The sequence below is a fragment of the Hordeum vulgare genome, chromosome 5H (genome assembly GCF_904849725.1).
Source record: "Hordeum vulgare subsp. vulgare chromosome 5H, MorexV3_pseudomolecules_assembly, whole genome shotgun sequence".
Classification (NCBI taxonomy): Eukaryota; Viridiplantae; Streptophyta; class Magnoliopsida; order Poales; family Poaceae; genus Hordeum; species Hordeum vulgare.
Genome location: NC_058522.1, coordinates 59,694,989 through 59,713,902, shown reverse-complemented (window position 1 = coordinate 59,713,902; position 18,914 = coordinate 59,694,989).

The following is an 18,914-nucleotide window of genomic DNA, read 5'->3' as shown; positions in this document are numbered from 1 at the left end:
GGTGAGAACACGTACTCCCCCAAGCTTAGGCTTTTGGCCTAACTTGGTCTACTCCCAAGGATGGTCCTGGCGACACCCAAAATCATAATGGGGGTTATACGGGAGCGCTGCAGCCACTGCCTGAATAGCTACCTCATGGAGACGAGCAGCCTTTGCCTCCCTCTCATACTCTTCTGCCTCTCCTCTGGTTACGTAATATATCCGTTTTACCTGAAATTCAAAGAAGGCAGGAGCAGGAAGGGTAATATGGAAAACACACTGCCGGTTAAATATCAAATGGTATAGGAGGGATTCGTCATCCCTCTCAAGGAACTGGTAGCGTATCAAAGCGACGCGGTCAAGGAAAGTTTTATGGAGCGGGAGATCTCCTTCGCGGATGGGTACTCCAAGAAAATTTGCTATGCGAGTGGCATAGATGCCACCAAAGAAAACCCCTTCAATAGCATTTTTATTCAGCCTCCTTGCTATAATAGCTCCCATGTTGAAGCTTTTGTCACCTGTCACTTCGCTCTTAAGGATACTAAGGTCGGGTGCGCAGAGGTGACAATGCTCAATTTTGCCATTAATGCATCTGCCTATCAAGAGGGCAAAGTAATGCAAGGCAGGAGAATGAATACTCCCCATGGTAGCTTGCGTAATGTCTCTAGTTTCTTCAACCGTAATACCAGCGCAAAAATCTCTAACCGAAGATTTAGGAGGATCATTGAGGCTACCCCAAGTAGGTATTTTGCAAATTCTATTGAAATCCTCTAAATCCATGGTATACGATTTATCATAGAGATCAAACAGTACCGATGGCTCATGGCCAGCTGAAATTTGAATCTACGAACAAAAGAGGCAGTGAGAGCAACATACTATTCACATTTATCAGAGATAAATTCTTCGAGTCCGACTTGTGAACAAGTGCATCAAACTCATCTTTGAAACGTGCCTCAATCATAAATTCATCACAAGGCCATTCACATGGTTGTACCTGCGCGTCCCTAGGTTGGTAAGGATCAGGCTCCCGAATCACAAGATGGGGACCTCTCTTGCTTGAGGAACCACCATGAAAGTTTCTCCTGAACATATTCCTTTTCTGAAATTTTCAGTGACCTAAAGGAAAAGTGAACAAGGTTCAACCAAACTAGTAGAAACTACTCCCACAAGTGCCTAGAAACCATATTACGCATCAAAACTACTTGGGACCAGCTAGAATCAGCATGCAAAGCTCAAGAACATGGTCACCAAGGCAACAAAAATACGCGAAGTATAAGGCACTAGAGCAAAAACTAATTGGACCAATGGAGGAGTCACTTACCAAGGAGTAATTTCCCCAAAACGGTTCGGAGAACGGTGATTTGAGCAAAAAGATCGAAAATCCCAGCAAGAGGAGCAAGAACACGGGTTTGGGCTGTGAAACGATTCTTTCTGGAGGTACGAGAAGCGGATGAGAGCAAGAATGAGTGGAGGGGGTGCCTGTGGGCCCCACAAGCCTGGGTGGCGCGGCCAGGGGGTGCCCGCGCCCCTAGGGCTTGTGGCCCACTATTGTGGCCCCAGACAGACTCTTTGTCCCAATATTTTTCAAAAAATCCAGAAAAAATCATACTTGATTTTCATAGCGTTCGGAGAACTTTGATTTTCGGGGTACTTTTCGACGGGACGCTAAAAGCAGAAAACAGGGAAAAGTAAACTAAACCTATCATTTTTCTTCTAAGCAACCTAAAGTGAAAGCTTGGAACAGAGGTTTGTGACTCCTTGATTCATCCATCTCACGATCATCGAAAGAAATCCGTTAATGGGGTTGATCAAATCCCCTCGACAAAACTTTCTCGAATCGCAAAAGAAGACGAAGAATTTTCGAATAGTCACTAGGTCACCTCAATGGGGATGTGTATCTCCCCAACCAGTAAGTCATACTTCATCTTGACACGAGGAATAGGGCATTCAAAGCTCCCAATAAGAATCGATGAAGCTTTTTCGATAGCATTGATGCAATGTACTCGATATTGTTACTTCGAAAAGTGCACCGTATGCTCATTACCGTTGACATGGAAAGTGACATTGCCTTTGTTGCAATTTATAACAGCCCCTGCAGTGTTTAAAAAGGGTCTTCCGAGGATGACAGCCATGGCATCGTCCTCAGGAATATCCAAGATAACAAAGTCTGTTAAGATAGTGGTGTTAGCAACCACAATAGGCACATCCTCGCAAATGCCGATAAGGAAAGTAGTTGATTTGTCGGCCATTTGGAGAGAGATTTCAGTGGGTGTCAACTTATCCAGTTCAAGCCTACGATAAAGAGAGAGAGAGGCATAACACTAACACCGGCTCCAAGATCGCATAACGTAGTTGCCTTTAATGGAGCAAGGTATAGTGGGCACACCAGGATCACCTAGTTTCTTAGGAGTTCCACCCTTGAAGGTATAGTTAGCAAGCATGGTGGAAATCTCAACCTCAGGTATCCTCCTCTTATTAGTAACAATATCTTTCATGTACTTAGCATACGGAGACATCTTGAGCATATCTGTCAAATGCATTTGCAGAAAGATATGTCTAATCATTTAAACGAATCACTCAAAATCCTCATCATCCTTTTTCTTCAATGGTTTGGGAGGAAAGGGCATAGGTTTCTGAACCCATGGTTCCCTTTCTTTACCATGTTTCCTAGCAGGGAAGTCATTCTTATCGTATCTTCTATTCTTAGGCTGTGGGTTATCAAGATCAACACTAGGTTCAATCTCCACATCCTTTTCATTGCTAGGTTGATCATCTTCATGAACATCACTATTGATATTATCATTAGGCTCATGTTCATCACCAGATTGTGTTTCAGCATCAGAGATAGAGGCATCGTTTGGACTCTCAGGTGTAGCAGCAACAGGGTTGCTAGCGTGCAGGTTCCTATCATCTTTCTTCTTCTTTTAGGATGACTAGGTGCATCAGTGCTAACTCCTTGAGAATCTTGTTCAATTCTCTTCGGATGACCCTCAGGATACAAAGGTTCCTGGGTCATTCTACCGCCTCTAGTAACGACTCTGACGGAATTGTCATTCAACTCATTGAGCAAGTCATTTTTAGCTTTAAGTACTTGTTCTACCTGAGTAGTAACCATAGAAGCATGTTTACTCAGAAGTTTAAGATCGTTGACGTTTCTGTCCACACAAGCACTTAAATGCCTAAGCATACGAGCATTCTTTTCCAATTGTCTGCTAACATAATCACTGAAACTCTGTTGTTTGACAACGAAGTTATCAAATTCATCCATGCATAAGCTAGCAGGTTTATCAAAAGGAATATCACTCTCATCACACCTACGCAGAGAATTTACTTCTACTACCTGTATCGGGTTATCGAGACCATAGATCTCTTCGATAGGTGGTAGATTTTTGACATCTTCAGATTTAATGCCTTTCTCTCGCATAGATTTCTTGGCTTCTTGCATATCTTCAGGACTGAGGAATAGAATACCTCTTTTCTTTGGAGTTGGCTTAGGAGGTGGTTCAGGAATAGTCCAAGCATTCTCATTGCACAAGATGTTATTCAGTAGAATCTCATCTTGTTCTACGGTTTGTTCCCTAAAAACACTACCGACACAACTATCTAGATGGTCTTTGGAAGCATCGGTAAGTCCATTATAGAAGATATCAAGTATTTCATTCTTCTCAAGAGGGTGATCAGGCAAAACATTCAGTAGCTGGATGAGCCTCCCCCAAGCTTGTGGGAGACTCTCTTCTTCAGCTTGAGCAAAGTTGTATATTTCCTGTAAGGCAGCTTGCTTCTTACGGGCAGGGAAATATTTTTTAGAGAAGTAGTAGACCATATCCTGGGGGCTACGCACACAACCAGGAGCAAGAGAAGTGAACCAGGTCTTAGCATCATCCTTTAGCGAGAAAGGAAACAGCTTGAGCATATAGTAGTGGCGGATCTTTTCCTCACTATTGAATAGGGTGGCTATATTGTGCAGTTTGGTAAGATGGGCTACAACCGTTTCAGACTCGTAACCATGAAAGGGATCAGATTCGACCAGAGTGATTAACTCAGGGTCGACAGAGAATTCATAATCCTTATCGGTCACAAAGATAGGTGAAGTGGCAAACTTCGGGTCGTATTTCATCCTAGCTTTCACAGATTTTTCTTTCCACATGCGCAGAAGTTTCTCAACATCATAGCTATCCTTACATGCAAGAAAGTCCTCAGCTATCTCTCCCTCCATAACATAGCGCGTATCAGGCATAACAGGCAATTCAGGCATAGTAGCAGGTTCTACTTCAATAGTATCAACAGTCTCAGAAGTATCATCACATCTAGTAGCAACTCTAGCAAGTTGTGCATCAAGGAATGCACCTAGTGGCAAAGCAGTATCAGGCATAACAGGCATAGTATCAAGCATAGCATCATCAGGCATAGTATCTAGCATAGCATCATCAGGCATAGTATCAAGCATAGCATCATCAGGCATAGTATCAAGCATAGCATCATCATAAGCATCATGGACAACAGAAGTAGCATCATCAAGCACAAGCGACATATCAAGATTTCTAGCAGGAGGCGATGTCGCGAACTTACTCAAAACTGAAGCTGAATCAAGTGCAGAGCTAGATGGCAGTTCCTTACCTCTCCTCGTGGTGGAAGGCAAGATTTTAGTTCTGGGATCTTTCGGATTCCTCATAGTGATTAGCAGACGTCAATCCCAAGTGACTCAGAGAATATAGTTGTGCTTCCCCGGCAACGGCGCCAGAAAAAGCCTTGACAACCCACAAGCGTATGGGATCGCAGCAGTTTTCGAGGGTAGAGTATTCAACCCAAATTTGTCTGTTCACACAAGGGGAGCGAAAGAATATTCTCGAGTATTAGCAGCTGATTGTGTCAGAATCAACTACACCTGAAAGATTAGTGTCTGCAAGCAAAGTATCAGTAGCAAAGTAGTATGATAGCAACGGTGCCAGAAACGATCTGTTGACGGCATACTATTCCTAACTGTTGTATCAATGGGGCCAGTAAAAAGCACGTTGACGGGGGACTATTCTGCCCCATCAACTTCTCCAGAAAAGGTCTTGCACTAAGTAGAGGAGTAGCAAGGAACAACAGTAGCAGTAGTAGCAGCAAAGTGACAGCAGTAGCAACTGTAGCAGCAAAGTGACAACAGTAGCAACACTAGCAGCAAAGTGGCCCAATCCCTTTTGTAGCAAGGGACAAGCCTAGACAAAGTAACGTAGCGAGGACCAGTAGTAAAAGACTCGTAGGCAGTGGATCGGTGATGGATGAGTATGACCGATGTGATTCATCATGTAACAACTATAACACGGAGAGATATGTAACTAGCTCCCGTTCATCAATCTAATGTAGGCATGTATTTCGTATGTAGTCATACATGCTTAGGTAAAAGAACTTGCATGACATCTATTGTCCATCCCTCCCGTGGCAGCGGGGTCCTAATGGAAACTATGGGATATTAAGGTTCTCCTTCTAATAAAGAACCGGACCAACACATTAACACGCGGTAAATACATGAACTCCTCATACTATGGTCATCTCCGGGAGTGGTCCCGGCTATTGTCACTCCGGGGTTGCCAGGTCATAACACATAGTAGGTGACTACAACTTGCAAGATAGGATCGAAAACACACATATATTGGCAACAACATAATAGGTTCAGATCCAAAATCATGGCACTCGGGCCCTAATGACAAGCATTAAGCCTAGCCAAGTAGTAGCAACATCAATCTAGAACATAGTGGATACTAGGGATCAATCCCCGTCAAGAACTAACTCGATTACATGATAGATCTCATCCAACTCATCCCCGTCCAGCAAGCCTACGATGAGATTACTCACGAACGATGAAGAGCATCATGGAATTGTCGATGGAGAAAGGTTGATGATGACGATTTCCCCTCTCTGGAGCCCGAAAGGGACTCCAGATCTGCCCTCTAGATGAAGAACAGGATGTGGCGGCACCTCCGTACCAAAAAACGCGATGAAACCTTCTGTCTGATTTTTTTCCAGGCGAAACGGAAGATATAGAGCTGAGTTTGGGGGCGGTGGTGCCATGTGGGCCCCACAAGCCTACACGGCGCAACCTAGGGGGGTGGCCGCGGCCTATGGGCTTGTGGCCCACTAGCAAGGCCCCTCCGGTGGATCTTTGCGTAGGTATTTTTATTTTATTCCAGAAAAAATCTCCGTAAACTTTCACGACATTCCGAGAACTTTTATTTCTGCACAAAAACAACACCAAGACAATTCTGCTGAAAACAACGTCTGTTTGGGTTAGTTCCATTCAAATCATGCATATTAGAGTCCAAAACAAGGGCAAAAGAGTTCGGAAAAGTAGATACGACGGAGACGTATCAGGCACTTCTCCTAATTCAAGACAAGATTGGTGTCTTTACATCTGTGTAAGACTCAATCAAGGTTGCTGAGGCAATCATCAAAGGAAGTGTCACAGCCCTGGAATAATTGCTTGTGGTTAGCTGCATCATCATCATGCATCATGTTAAACCCAAATGTTGTCAAAATTGGACTAGCAAAACCCTACCAAGTCATGATCAAAACAAATTTAAGTAGTAGTGTTTTTCAAGGAACCAAAGTGACTTTCAAAAATGTTCATATTCTTCTATAATTGGTTGAAAGAACATTTCCGAAATGCATTTCGTTTTCAAACAATTATGACATTTTAAACAATTAACAAAAGCCATTGAAATATTAAAACAAAATAACTATAAATATTTTAAATCACTCAAAAATGCTGAAATAGTTATTGGAGTTTGGAAATATTCCAAGTATACTCCATATTTATTTCTAGGGTTTTACAAATTGGTTAGTTATTGTTTTCAAACACAAATGTAACAAGTATAAATAAAAAAACAGAAAAAGAAAAAAACAAAGGGAAGACTTACCTGACGCTCCTGTTCGGTCGAGCCCACCAAGGGCACCACTGTCTTCTTCCTCCTGTGAGGAGGAGAAGCAGCTGTGTGCCCGACGCATCGCCGGGCACGGCCACGTCCCCTGGCCACCTCCTGCTTGCCCGAGCCACGCAGACGGTGGGGAAGAGTACCCCGTGCATGCCTCTCCCTTCTCCACCCCTCTCTGGCTCCCCTCTGTCTCTCTCTCGCTCTCTCCCACCATGGCCGAGCCTGCTTGTCGCCGCCGATCGTTGTAGCCGTGGCCACCAGCCCCCTCTAGCCCAGCTGCTGTGCCCCAGAGCCCCACCGTGCTCCTCCCCGTCTCCTGGAAGAAGGAATCAATCCCGAAGGCCCCGTGTCATCGCCTCGCCGCCATCTTCTCCACCTCCGGCCGCCGAACCTCTTCCGTCGATTCGCAGCATATGAAGCAACCCCGAGCTTGTTGACGACGCAATAAGACTTGCGGTGAGCTCCGGATCCGTTTCCCCCTTGCCTCGCTGTCGTTCCCCTCTCCTAGAACCCCGTGCCACCAGAGTCCGAAGATCGTTTCCGCCGACCATGGTGCTGCCGTGGCCAGTGCCACCTAGGGCCGCTGTCGAGCACCTCCTTGTGCTCTCCGCGCCCGCAGGAAGCCGTAGCCGTCTCCAACACCTTTTTCCGTGCCCCGTAGCTCGTTCCCAACCGTGGCCGAACTCCGGCGACCGCTCCGCTCGTCGCCGCCGTTGCTCCAGTCCATCTCAGCACCCAGATCAGCTGGGATGGATGCGGGCGAGTCCCAACTCCATGTAGATGGTCTCCGCCGCTAGGTAGGTCACCGGAGGGTGATTTCCGATCACCTCTGCCGTCTCGGGCCTCGCCGGCGTCGAGCCGCCGGTGGGTCTGACCCTGTCGACCAGGGGTTTGACCTACCAGGGTCACAGACAGGTGGGGCCTAGCCCTGTTAAGCTTTAGATAATAAAAAAAATTAATCAGATTAACTAACTTAATGACTCACTGACAGTGGGCCCTATGGCTCTAAAATAAAAATTAAGATTAACCTAACCCTGTTAATTTAACTCTGTCACTGACGTGTGGACCCCACACGTCAGGTTTGACTCTGACCGGGCCAGTTGACGTGCTGATGCAATGCTGACGCAGTAAATACTAATTCTGTATTATTCTAAATCCAGAAAATGCCTAAAACTTCTAAAAATCATAGAAAATAATCTGTAAGTCCAATGAAAATAATTTATATATGAAAAATGATCAGAAAAATCCAAAGAATCTGATTATAGCATTTTAATGCTGGTTTGAGAAAGTTAACAACACCAAATAAGCAAAATGATGAATAGGGTAAATTTAATAAATAGTTTGGAGTTGGAATTTGATTCCTATTTGAATTCCACTTCAATTACTATGATCAAACATTGAGCTAGCAAAACCAGCACCTCAAATTTCCATCTTCATGCATGACAATACAAGTTATACGTGAGCATCAGGTCGAATCAATTAAAACGGTATCCGGAAAATACCTTGTTGAAGTGATATTTGAATTCTAATTCAAATCCAGCTTCAACCTAAGAAATGGTAGCTATTTTTGCCATGCCACATTTCATCTCCATTTCTTGATCATGCATCATAGTGTTGCATTTCTGTGAAGTAATTGTTGTTCCTTTCTTGTTTGCCGGTGTTGTTCCCTCTCGGTAGATGATGGTTCCAACGATGTGACCGTTGACATTGATGAAGACTCATTGCTATCTTCAGACGTGTGAGGCAAGCAAACCCCCTTGAGCATATTGATATAAACCCACTCTCTCGCTCTTGCTCTCTTTTACTGCATTAGGACAAACACGATTCAACTGTACATGTTATCGGTAGTTGAACCCATTCCTCTGCATGACCTGATTTTGTCACAGTAAATAGTTGAAACCACTTAGCATGAGTAGCAACTGTTTGAGCCTTGTTGTGCTTACTCATCCATGCTTGCTTACAATGCCTGCTATGCTTAGAGTCGTGTCGAGTCTGATCCATCTGGATGATGAATCAGAATGGTTGTGTTCATGTCCTACAGTGTGAGAGTAAAAGTGTGAATTCGATTTGGTAAAGGTAGCGATGAGAGGCCATGTAGGAGTACATGGTAGGTTGTCTCATTGGGACCGTCCTTAAGAACTGAGTTCTGTGTATGTTATCCAAGACAAGATACTACCATGCATTGGGCCTTGAAATATTACCCCACTTGGCTTATTAATTGCCTAGATCCTTGTCTAGGAGTTGCAATTAGTTTTTGGTGTTTGTAGGAAAAGTGTTGGTGGCCGTGTTTAGCTCTGCCCGACTTGGTAGGCCTCTCTACGGTAGATACACAGTGGCACGGTGTACCAAGTGGCACCCGGATGGTGGGCTTGGGAACCCTGCGTACATCGTTTGGGGCCGTAGAGGAAACCTCGTCCGGACTTCCTTGCGGGTTCAGTCTCAAATAGGCGATAAACCTGGACTAGGGTCTTGTGTGGTTAACGGTCGTGGCCGACACCCACGCCAGTGCTTCCGCTTGAAGGTTGCCGAGATGCATGACGTGCATATGGTGCTAAGTGGTGAGAGCATGTGTGAAGAAGTATACCCCTGCAGGGTGAATCAATCTGTTCGAATAGCCGCGTCCTCGGATGTGGACTACTTGGAAGCATTACGTGGTACATAAACAAATTAAATGGATATTCTAAAACATGCAAAATAAGTGTGAGTGCTATGGAAAGCCTTCTCGTAGGGAGACAAGAGTGGATCCATAGTGGTGTATTGAATTGGTGAATATGTGGACTCGTGTGCGCTATCCCACCTCAAAGAAAGAACTTGTAGTCATAGTACAGGTTAGCCAAGAGTCAAAGCTGGCTTGCTGCAATCAAACCCCACAACCCTTTCATTGGTACATGATGCATATGTAGATAGTTCTGATGTAAGTCTTGCTGAGTACCTTTGTACTCACGGTTGCTTTATTTATGTTTTGCAGAGAAGATTTAGTCTCTTTAAAAGGTTCTACGCGATGTGTTCGATGTTGACCGGAATAGCTTGGGAATCCCAGACAGAGGTCTGGCTCCTTTGGTAGGGTCGTAGTAGCTTTTCAGGCTCTTCCAGCCACTTTTAGTAGATGTCTGTACCCAGACATGTTTTGCTTCCGCTTGTTGTTTGTATGACTTGAGTGTCGGGTCACGGGACCCCTGTTTGTAATATCATACTATCTTGATTCTTATGAGTCCTTAATAAAAGCTTGAGTCATAGAGTTATGTTGTGTTGGCATGTTGTATCTACACATATCATGCATATTGTGTGTATGTTATGAAATGCATTATATGTGTGGGATTCGACACCTAGTTGTATGCCTTTAGTAGTACTCTTTACGGGGAAATGCCTCTTTGTGCTTCTATCGAGCCTTGGTAGCTTGCTACTGCTCTAGACACATTGACTGACCGGTGTGTATCCTTCTTTGTTGCTGTGTCTGTCCCCTCGGGGAAATGTCACGCGGTGTAATGGAGTCCTTGTAGCTTGCTATGACTCGTCTACACACGCTGTTAATCGACACCTGCCTTGCTGGGTTACGTATGTCTGTCCCTGTACGGATGTACCGCTTGGGTTTATAACTAGTCATGTCGACCCGGGTTCTTTGTCGTTTTAACGCTAGCTACATATTCATATACGTGAGCCAAAAGACGCAAATGGTCCCGGCCAAGGTAAGGCGGCATCCGTGGAGTTTACCGTGCGTGAGGCCGCAAAGTGATGTGATGTGTTATAGGCTGGGTTCTTATGACTCAGGATCGGGGTCCCGACAGGAAGACCCATAAACGGAGAAGTCATCCATGTAAACCTCGACAATCTTTTCAGAAAAGTCAGAGAATATAGCCATCATACATCTTTTAAAGGTGGCAGGTGCATTACATAAGCCAAAAGGCATACGTCTATAAGAAAAGGTAACGAAAGGGCAGGTGAAAATGGTTTTCTCCTGATCAGATTGTGCAACTAGTATTTGGGAGAAACCAGAATAACCGTCTAGAAAGCAGAAGTGTGTGTGTTTAGACAATCTTTCTTGCATTTGGTTGATAAAAGGCAAAGGGTAATGATCTTTCCTAGTGGCTTTATTCAATTCCTAAAATCAGTCACCATCCTATAGCCAGTAATAATCCTCTGTGGGATCAATTCATCTTTATCATTAGGGACAATGGTAATGCCTCCCTTTTTAGGGACGCAATGCACCGGACTCACCCTATCACTATGAGCAACAGGATAGATGATACCTTCTTCCAGGAGCTTTAGTATTTCTTTTCTTACTACTTCTTTCATCTTAGGATTTAATCTCCTTTGATGATCAGCAATTGGTTTGAAATCAGGATCAGTTTTAATCTTGTGTTGGCATAGAGTAGGACTAATGCCCTTAAGATCGTCAAGAGTATATCCAATAGCAGCACGGTGCTTCCTCGGAGTTTTTAGTATCTTCTTTTCTTCATGCTCTGAGAGGCTAGCACTAATGATAACAGGATATATCTCATTTTCATCAAGATAGGCATACTTAAGAGTATCAGGCAACTGTTTAAGCTCGAACACAGGATCACCCTTTGGTGGGGGTGGATCCCCAAGCAGTTCAACAGGCAAGTTATTCTTAAGGATAGGATATTGTTCTAAGACAACTCTATCTACCTTATTCTTAAGGATAGGATATTGTTCTAAGACAACTTGGAGAAATTGAGCTCATGTGACACACCTTCAAAGCCAACTGTGACAATTTGCTTCTCACAATCAATATGAGCATTGACAGTATTGAGAAAAGGTCTGCCAAATATGATGGGACAAAAGCTATCTTGTGCGGTTGCAAGAACGAGGAAATCAGCAGGATACTTCGTTTTAGCACACAAGACTTCAACATCCCTAACAATTCCCACAGGGCAGATAGGCTCTATCTCAATAGGTGCAATCTCATCTTTGATTTCATCATATAAGGATTGAGGTATTGCACTAACACTAGCACCCATGTCACATAAGCCATGATAACAATGATCTCCTATCTTAACAGAAACCACAGGCATGCCAACAACAGGCCTATGTTTGTCTCTAATGTGAGGTTTAGCAATTGTAGCAGCATCTTCACAGAAGTGAATATTATGTCCCTCAACATCGTCGGACAGAAGATCTTTGATAATAGCAATGCTAGGTTCAACTCTAATTTTCTCAGGGGGTGTAGGTGTTCTAATATAGCCTCTATGTATCACAGTTGAAGCTTTAGAATGATCCTTTATCCTAACAGGGAAAGGTGGTTTCTCAATGTAAGCACTGGGAACAACAGGAAACATGATCATTATAGGCAATGACTTTCTCTTTAACTGGAAAGGGTTTAACTACATTGACTTATAAAGGAGGATGATATTTAAACCACTTCTCTTTGGGGAGATCAATATGAGCAACAAATTATTCACACAATGAAGCTACTATCTCAGAGTCAAGTCCATACTTAGCGCTAAAATCACTAAAGGTATTTGTCTCAATAAAGGATTTAACACAATCAAACGTGAAATTCATACCCGACTCCTTACCTTCTTCAAGCTCCCAATCTTCCGAGTTGCATTTAATTCTCGCCAATAAATTCCATTTGAAGTCAATATCTCTGTTCATAAAAGAATCGGTACAAGAAGTGTCAAGCATTGTGCGATCATCATGAGAAAGCCGAGCATAGAAGTTCTGAATGATAATTTCCCTCGAGAGATCATGATTGGGGCATGAATGTAACATTGATTTAAGCCTCCCCCAAGCTTGAGCAATGCTTTCTCTGTCACGAGGCCAAAAATTGTAAATATAATTCCGATCACGATGTACTAAATGCATAGGATAAAACTTTTGATGAAATTCCAATTTCAACCGATTGTAGTCCCATGATCCAGTATCATCACATAGCCTATACCATGTCAACACCTTATCCTTCAAATATAAAGGAAAGAACTTCTTCTTTACCTCATCCTTGGGCAAACCTGCAAGCTTAAATAAACCACAAACTTCATATACATAGATTAGACGCAAGTCTGGATGTGATGTTCCATCTCCTGTAAAAGGATTAGCCAGCAGTTTCTCAAGCATACCCAAAGGAAATTCAAAGCAAATATTTTCAGTAGGTGCAGCAGGTTGAGGAGCAACTCTTTGTGCTTCTGTTCGAGGTGAAGATACCCCGAACAAGCCCCTCAAAGGATTAGTATCCATAGTGACAAGTGACAATAAATTTCAGCACACTATACGAATGTTTCCTTACCAAGTTCCACTTACCAAAGGCGCTTCACTCCCCGGCAACGGCGCTAGAAAAGATTCTTGATGACCCACATATATAGGGGATCAATCATAGTCCTTTCGATAAGTAAGAGTGTCGAACTCAACGAGGAGTAGAAGGATCTGACAAGTGGTTTTCAGCAAGGAAATATCTGCAAGCACTCAAATTGTCGGTAACAAGTGATTGTGTGGTGAGATGATTCGTAGAAAGCAGCAAGTAAAAAAATTAGCATTGGTGCAGAAAAGTGGCCTAATCCCTTTTGTAGCAAGGGACAAGCCTCGACAAATTCTTATAGGAGGAAAAACGCTCCCGAGGACACACGGGAATTTCTACCATGCTAGTTTTCATCATGTTCATATGATTCGCGTTCGTTACTTTGATAGTTTGATATGTGGGTGGACCGGTGCTTGGGTACTGCCCTTACTTGTACAAGCATCCCAGTTATGAGTAACCCCTCTCGCAAGCATCCTCAACTACGAAATAAGAATTAAGACAAAGTCTAACCATATTATTAAACTAGTGGATCCAAATCAGCCCTTTACGAAGCAACGCATAAATTAGGGTTTAAGTTTCTGTCACTCTAGCAACCCATCATCTACTTACTACTTCCCAATGCCTTTCTCTAGGACCAAATAATGGTGAAGTTTGATGTAGTCGACGTTCACATAACACCACTAGAGGAAAAACAACATACCACTTATCAAATTACCGAACGAATACCAAATTCACATGACTACTATTAGCATGACTTATCCCATGTCCTCAGGAACAAAAGTAACTACTCACAAAGCATAATCATATTCATGACCAGAGAGGCAATGAGTAGCATCAAGGATCTGAACATAAACTCTTCCACCAAATAATCCAACTAGCATCAAGTACAAAGAGTAATCAACACTACTAGCAACCTTACAAGTACCAATCGGAGTCGGGCGACGAAGATTGGTTACAAGTGATGAAGTAGGGTTTGGAGATGAGATGGTGCTGATGAAGATGTTGATGGTGACGAGTCCCCTCCGATGAGAGGAGTGTTGGTGATGACGATGGCAACGATTTCCCCCTTCGGGAGGGAAGTTTCCCCGGCAGGATCGTCCTGCCGGAGCTCTAGATTGGTTGTGCTCAAGTTCCGCCTCGTGGCGGCGGCAAAACCACGAAAAAGCTCCTCCTTGATTTTTTTCTGGACGAAACCCTTCATATAGGAAAAGAGGGGGCAAGTTGGCCAGCAGGCTGCCCACAAGCGCTCATGGCGCGGCCTGGGGGGTGGTCGCGCCGTGTAGGCTTGTGGCCACCTGCACGCCCCCTCTAGCGCTTCTTCAGCCCAGTATTTTTGATAAATCGGGAAAAACCCTTGTTGGTTTTTACGGCGTTTGGAGTTGCGCAGAATAGGTATCTCAACTTTGCTCCACTTTCAGGCCAGAATTCCAGTTAACGGCATTCTCCCTCTTCATGTAAACCTTTCAAAATAAGAGAGAAAAAGCATAAGAATTGTACCGTGAAGTGAAATAACAGCCAAAGAAGCGATAAATATCAACATGAAAACATGATGCAAAATGGACGTATCAGTAATCTTCTTTTGTGGTGTGTTTGTCGAGATCCGATGAATTGTGGATTTATGATCAGATTATCTATGAATCTTATTTGAGTTTCTTCTCATCTCTCTTATGCATGATTTCATATCCTTGTAATTCTCTTCGAGTTGTGGGTTTTGTCTGGCCAACTAGATCTATGATTCTTGCAATGGGAGAAGTGCTTGGTTTTTGGTTCATACTGTGCGGTGACCTCACCCAGTGACAGAAGGGGTAGCGAGGCACGCATCATGTTGTTGCCATCAAGGGTAAAAAGATGGGGTTTTCATCATTGGTTTGAGATTATCCCTCTACATCATGTCATCTTGCTTAAGACGTTACTCTGTTCGTCATGAACTCAATACACTAGATGCATGTTGGATAGCGGTCGATGTGTGGAGTAATAGTAGTAGATGCAGAAAGTATCAATCTAGTTGTCTCGGACGTGATGCCTATATGTATGATCATTGCCTTAGATATCGTCATGATTTTGCGCGGCTCTATCAATTGCTCGACAGTAATTTGTTCACCCACCGTGATATTTGCTATTTTGAGAGAAGCCTCTAGTGAACACTATGGCCCCCGGGTCTACTCCACACAATATTTTCAGCCTTACACTTTTTACTTCGTTGCACTTTCCTCCTTTAGATCTCACTTTGCAAACAATCTTGAAGGGATTGACAACCCCTTTGAAGCGTTGGGTGCAAGCTTGTTTGTGTTTGCGCAGGTACTTTGGACTTGTCGAGACCCTCCTTCTGGATCGATACCTTGGTTCTCAAACTGAGGGAAATACTTACTGCTCCTGTGCTGCATCACCCTTTCCTCTTCAAGGGAAAAACCGACACAAACCAGAGAAGTAACAAGAAGAATTCCTAGCGCCAAGGAAGGACTTTTGTTGCCATAGCATAAGAATTTCTGGCGACGTTGCCGGGGACGAAGATCAAGTCAAGAACTCATCCAAGTAGGTGTCGCAAACTCATCTCTTGCATTTACTTTGTTTTGCGAGTTGCCTCTCGTTTTTCTCTCCCCCACTTCACAATTTGCCTTTTTCGTTTGCCTTTTTCGTTCGCCCTTTTTCCTCACTTGCTCTTGTTTGCTTGTGCGCTTGCCTGCTTACCAAAGTCACCATGAATGAAAACACCAAACTTTGTGACTTCTCGAATACTAATAATAATGACTTTATTAGTACTCCGATTGCTCCCGCCACTAGTGTGGAGTCATACGAAATCAATGCCGCTTTGCAGAATCTTGTTATGAAAGAGCAATTCTCTGGCCTTCCTAGTGAAGATGCCGCATCCCATCTCAATACCTTCATTGAGCTTTGCGATGTGCAAAAGAAGAAATATGTGGATAATGACGTGATTAAATTGAAGCTTTTTCCTTTCTCGTTGCGAGATCGTGCAAAAACTTGGTTTTCTTCTTTGCCCAAAAATAGTATCGATTCTTGGAATAAGTGCAAAGATGCTTATATATCCAAATATTTTCGGCCGGCTAAGATCATCTCTCCCCGTAATGATATCATGAATTTCAAGCAACTTGATAATGTACATGTTGCACAATCTTGGGAAAGAATGAAATTAATGATTAGAAATTGTCCCGCTCATGGCTTGAGTCTTTGGATGATTATTCAAATCTTTTACGCTGGCTTGAATTTCGCTTCTAGAAATATCTTGGACTCTGCCTCAGGTGGAACGTTCATGGAAATCACGTTAGGGGAAGCCACAAAACTCCTAGACAACATCATGACAAACTACTCTCAGTGGCACACTGAAAGGTCACCTACTAGTAAGAAGGTACACGCTATAGAAGAAATTAACTCGTTGAGTGCTAAGATGGATGAGTTAATGAATTTGGTTTCTAGTAGAAGTCCTCCTTTGGATCCCAATTAGATGCCCTTGTCTTCTTTGATTGAGAGTAGCAACGCTAGCTTGGACGTTAATTTTGTTGGTAGGAATAACTTTGGCAACAACAATGCTTTTAGAGGAAACTATGTTCGTAGGCCTTTTCCTAGTAACTCCTCCAATAACTTTGGCAACTCCTACAACAATACTCATGGAAATTACAATAAATTACCCTCTGATCTAGAGAGTAATATCAAAGAGTTCATCAACTCTCAAAAGATTTTCAATGCGTCCATAGAGGAAAAACTACTCAAAATTGACGATTTGGCTAAGAGCGTTGATAGAATTTCTAGTGATGTTGATGCTTTGAAAGTTAGATGTGCTCCTCCAAAAATCAACATGGATGAAACTTTGAAAGCTATGCGTGTTTCCATGATTGAGAACCAAGAAAGAACCGCCCAAATTCGTGCTAGACATGAATGGCTTAAAAAGGCGTGTTCTCGTGATGAGAATCACGAAGATCTTAAAGTGCTTGGTGTGACTCCCATTGAATCTTTGTTTTCTTGTGTAAAACCTAATGATTATGGGGCTGGATATGAATCCACTTTGGTTGAAAAGTGCCCCAATGATTCGGAGTCCATCTATCTTGATACTAAAAGCATTGAAAGTGGAGTAGAAGACGTTAAAACTTTGAGTAGTAATGAAATTACTACCGTGGATTTCAAGGAATTCAATTATGATAGTTTCTCTTTGATTGAATGCATTTCTTTGATGCAATCCATGTTAAACTCTCCACAAGCTTATTGCCAAAACAAATCCTTTACCGATCATATCGTCGAAGCTATGATAAAATCGCTTGAAGAGAAACTTGAATTGGAAGTCTCTATCCCTAGAAAGCTTCATGATGAGTGGGAACCTACCATCAAAATCAAAATATAAAACTATGAATGCAATGCTTTGTGTGATTTGGGTGCTAGTGTTTCTGCGATTCCAAAGTCTTTATGTGATGTTCTGGGTTTTAATGAGATTGAAGAGTGTTCTCCTAATTTGCATCTTGCTGATTCTACTGCCAAGAAACCCATGGGAAGGATCAATGATGTTCTTATTATTGCAAATAGGAACTATGTACCCGTGGATTTCATTGTGCTTGACATTGATTGCAATCCTACATGCCCTATTATTCTTGGTAAACCTTTCCTAAGGACTATCGGTGCTATCATTGATATGAAGGAAGGGAATATTAGATTTCAATTTCCTTTAAGGAAGGGCATGGAACACTTTCCTAGAAAGAAAATAAGATTGCCTTATGGATCCATGATGAGGGCCACTTATGGTTTGAGCACCAAAGACGACGATACGTGATTCTATCGCTTTTATGCCTAGCTAAGGGCGTTAAACAATAGCGCTTGTTGGGAAGCAACCCAAAGAATTTATCTTTTTCTTTCTTTTTGTTGTGTCCACACCTTCACAATTCTGTTGTGATTGTGTTTTTTGTGTTTCTTTTTGTGTTTGAGCCAAGCAAAACCTTTATGACTAGTCTTGGTAATGGTTGTTTGATCCTGCTGGAAAAAGACAGAAACTTTTCGCTCAAGAGTGATTTTTCATTTTTATTCAGAAAGAGCTTTTGAGTTGATTATTTTTTATGCTGGTTGATATGTCTTTCGCCGAGGCCGTCGTAATTTTTCAGATTTTTTGACGTACCAGAAGTATACGAAGTATATATATTGCTACAGACTGGTGTGTTTTTGACAGATTCTATTTTTGTTGAGTTGGTTGCTTGTTTTGATGAGATTATGGTTAGTATCGGGGGGTACTAGCCATAGAAAAGTGATAATACAGTAGCCCAACATCAATATAGATAGAATTCAAGTTTGCTACAGTACCAAAAGAAGTGGTAGTTTGTTTTCTTGTGCTAATGTTATCATGAGTTTTTGTTTAAGTTTTGTGTTGTGAAGTTTTCAAGTTTAGGGTGATGTTCTCATGGACAAAGTGATAAAGAGTGGAAAGATCTCAAGCTTGGGGATGCCCAAGGCATCCCAAGCCAATTCAAGGACACCAAAAAGCCTAAGCTTGGGGGTGCCCTGGGAAGGCATCCCCTCTTTCGTCTTCAATCCATCGGTAACATTACTTGGAGCTATATTTTTATTCACCACATGATATGTGTTTTGCTTGGAGCGTCTTGTATCTTAGGAGTCTTTTCCTTTTTTTGTGTCACAATCATCCTTGCTGCACACCTTTTTGAGAGAGAGACATGCACTCATCGTGATTTTGCTAGAATGCTCATAGTGCTTCACTTATATCTTTTGAGCTAGATACTTTTGCTCTTTGTGCTTCACTTATATCTTTTGAGCTAGAT